A 4412-nucleotide genomic window follows, 5' to 3' on the forward strand; every position below is an offset into this window, starting at 1 on the left:
CCCCCCTTCGTGATACTTTCTCCATTGGTCTTAACATGGTGAATGATACTTCGGCAAACCCCCACTCACCCCTAAACGTATCACGTATTTTGTGAATATGGCTGTATGAATATGGCTTTTAGTGTCTGTTTTCAGTTTATCTGTTAGTAAAGATTACAAATTTCCTGCACTATCAATTTCGTATGCTTAAATTTCCAAATAAGTAATTTTATTTCACAATTCAATTTATTTCATAATTTTTTCTAAACAATATTAATAAAAGAAAGAATTTTAATTGAGAATTAATTTTGATTAATGTTCAGTAATTTTGTTCTCATTATTTTGCTTCTGCGCCAAAATTTGTCAGCTTTTTAACATTTTTATAGAGAAAAGAAAATTTAAATTATAGTCAAAAACTTTGACTATCTTGATTTACGAATTGTGCATGCAGTAAAAAAATATCTATAATAGTAACAAGAAATCACTGATCCTGACAATAAGATTTCTGGGAGAATAAAAAATTATATGCGTTTTATTTCAAATGATTAATTCAAGGTTTTGAAGATTTCAAAATATCTCGAAAAAGAATCTGGATGATTTTAAGACCATTTTTAAAATTTGAAGGTTCTTAATTTTTTTCAGAAGACTGAATTATTCCAAACAATATACAAGTTTTTAAAAGATTTTAAGTATCTCAAATCTTAAAAAGATTAAAAAACGAGTCCAAAAATTTTAATAAAAGTGTAGACTTTTTAAAATTTTGAAAAAATTAACTTTTCAAGACTTTTCAAAGTTTTCGAACAATAACAAAACTTTCTTAAGGTTATCGAGAAAACTTAAAATAATTTTTTATTTTGAAAAATTATTTTTCAGGAAATAAATTAACAAAGAACCCCGCACAAACCTTATGGGAAGCGGCCCTCATTTAAATTGGTTGAAACTTTGGGAAAATGAAGTTCCCGTTACCCTGAACAAAAGTCTCCATGGGCACAACAAGATCGAATGAGTAGTTTCGGAGTTATGGGACCTACAAGTCCCAGATTGTCAATTATTTTGCGCGCGTGGGTACATTAAGCTGGAAGTAAAAGTAAGCGTGCACGCAAGTTTTGAACAACTTAGATTTTTGAAAAAAATGTTTTAGAGCTTTGAATCTGTCACTTAGAAGAAAGGTATGGAAAAGTCGGAAAATCGACGAAAATTCGGAAAAACCGTGGAAAATCGTTTAAAATCTGCGTTATGTGTTCGTAATGAAAGCGTATATTTTTTTTAGAGCTTGAAGCTCTCATTTAAATATAAGGTTTGGGAAAATCGTGGATTTTACGACTTTTTCATACCTTTTTTTTTTAAGTGACAGATTCCAAAGTCTAAGAAAATTTTTTTCCAGCAATCTAACCTGTTCAAAACTTGCGTGCACGCTTACTTTTACTCCCAGCTTAATTTTCCAACACGTGCAAAATCATTGACAATCTTGGACTTGTAGGTCTCATAACTCTCGTCACTCTGAACGTAAGTTCAGAGTGACGAGAACCTCATTTTCCCAAAGTTTCAGGCAATTTGACAGGGGGCCGCTTCCCATAATTTTTGTGCGGGGTACTTTCAAAATATTTCCTAAATTGTCAAAAAAAGAATACAGAAAATTGTATTGCATTGTTTTAATTGCGTAGAATATTTATTTTTCATTCAGGAAAAAATACGAATCCTATTAAATGGTATTTATAATGTTTAAAAGTTTATGGAAATTTTTTTCAATGATGGGAAAATTTATAATGATTAAAATGATGTGTAGGAGGTTCAAAAGTTTGAAACAGATTTAAAATTAATTAAAAATTTTAAAACATTTATGAAAATTTTAAAGAAAATTTGGGTTTTTGAAGATTTCAAAACAAATTTAGAAAATTTTCAAAAATTTTGAAATGTTTCAAGAAAATGCACAATTTTTCTTATAATTCATGTGACAATTTTAAATAATTTAGTATTAGCGATTAATTATTGAATAATTGTTAGAGGGTTATTGCAAAAGACCATTATAAAAATTATTTATTTTAATGCAATGTGAATTTCAAATTACCTGTGTTATAATCACAGTAATAATAATTAAACTGCTATCGCAAAAGAGTAAGAATAATTTTTTCTCATTTCTCTTTATTTATAGTTAATGATAAATTAATCGCCGTGACTTCCTTAAAAAATGCTGACCCTTAATGCAATTTTTTGTTCGAAAACGTTACTCGTCCCTCCAAATTCGAAATATAAATATTATGGTAATAATAGAAAAAGTCTTTTATTTTTTTTTATTTTCATGTAATTTTACTTTACTACTTCTTTATATTTGAATGTTAAATTCATTATTATGTCATTATTTTTTAATATTTTTTTTTTCATTTTTATCATATGAATCGAACCAGTTCACCTCACTAATTCGGCCTCTCTTGTCTTTAAGACTTTCACAATAGCCAAAATTTCTGATAAAATGTTTCTGAAACATTTCTTTTTACTATAGATGAATTATTGTACTATTTAAAAAGCAAAAAACGTTCACCTTCGCTTTCCTTAGGGATAAAACTGGAAGATGTAAATATTATCTTTTAAATGTACTTCATTTATAGCTTCTGCTAACTTGCCAGGGGGATCAGGTATGTTGGAGACTCGAATATTTGTTTATCTAGCAAGGAGTTTGTTGATCTAGATTCTAGAATACAATAGAATTTCCGTCTCGCTTCCCAGCCAATATATTATGCCTACCTCTTATCCCCCCGGCTTGCGCAGAGTATTTCGCCGCGGGATGCGACAGTAAATATTACATTATTTATTTTCGTTTCATATCTCTCAAGAAAAATTCTTATAACATTTTATGTAATTCATGTCAAATAAGGAAGTATAAATGCTCTTTCCAACATTCCTATATCCCTTTCTTTATTAATTATTTGGCCCTCTTTATGGTTACAGAATTTTCTTCAACGTTAGCCCCGAAACGAGCTGGAAAAGAGGTTTGAGTTTAAAAAAATCCTTTTGTATTCGTATTGAAATTTTGGTTCAAATAGCACCTTCATCCTGGAATTCGTACTTGCATAATCCAGATCTTTGTACTGAAATTGTACAACTAACCACGGAGATTTTTATAATTGATTATTTTAGAAAGTTGCAAATATTTCTAAGATATATAACAAATCGATCATAGATTTATTAAATGGTACCACTGTTTCAATTACTTTTCTTCTTTTATACTTGAAAATTGTGGTTTTGATCGTGCTCTGATATTACATAGAAGCAGCCAAATTATTTTCAATTCACTCCGCAAACAAATACACATCCGACTGAATATAAAGAAGAGCCTTATTTTGAAAGCTTGGAATTCCTAACAATTGAAAAACAATGAATTTCCATAGAAGGATGTCAAAATATTTCTAAAAATAACTAAATAAGAGACAGAATTTAAAAAGGGAAATCTTTTGTTCTACTTTTTCAGTAATCAGAGCATGAATAGTAAAATAGAAATTTAAAAAAAAATCTATATTATCATTATAGAACAAAAGAAATTCTTAACGTCTTTTCATATTAGACGGAGTTATGAATTAAAAAGTTTTTTAATTCAGTTTTTTCTGAAAAAAGATGTACTTTTTCGCTCCGCTGGGAATCGAACCATAGAACTTCTGACTGTCGGTCAGTTGATTTTCTCTTAAGCTGCTAATGCAGATTCCTTAAAAAATGTGAATATAAAACATCTAGCAAAATAATGCTTGTATTTCTGAAAAAGGATTCTTCTTTTGATTTCTCTTGCAGCTTAAAGTAAAAGCACCCGACCGGCAATCAGAAAATATGTGCTTCGATTCCCAGCAGAGCGAAGGAGTAGATCTTTTTTCAGACAAAATTTAATTTAAAAAATAAAAACTGCAAATTTATATAGAATACTGCTAATAAATATTGTAAAACCCCATTTGTTGTATTTAAAATTGGTTAATTTTGGATTCTTTCTTTTATTAATTCGGAGCTCGAAATGTTTTGTGTTAAGTAGGTTGAAGCTGTCCAAATTCTGAATAAAGTAAGACTAAGCTGAAGTCATTTTGTCAAATTTTTTAAGAAGCTGTTCCAAAAATAGCGCAAATTGTGATATTTTCTTTCATTTTAAATAGCAACTCAAAAGTAAACATTTATTAATGTTTATGGGCAAAATATATACAGGTATATTTCTATAGAGTAGCAGCAACTTATCAGCATAATTGTATAATTTTTGTCTTGAATTTTGTAAAAAGTTGAACTTTCAACAAAGAAGTTTGAGAAATTCGAAGTCGCCTTCTTCGTAGAAAAATGATAATAACAATTAAATGAATGTATATTTCAAAAAATTTTCGTAGAAAGTCAGGATGACTTCTTTCATATATTAAAAAAAAATTCTTAGAAAAAATGCAGATTCGCGGGAATTATTATCTGTAGCA

Source organism: Belonocnema kinseyi, chromosome 4, assembly GCF_010883055.1.
Source record: "Belonocnema kinseyi isolate 2016_QV_RU_SX_M_011 chromosome 4, B_treatae_v1, whole genome shotgun sequence".
Classification (NCBI taxonomy): Eukaryota; Metazoa; Arthropoda; class Insecta; order Hymenoptera; family Cynipidae; genus Belonocnema; species Belonocnema kinseyi.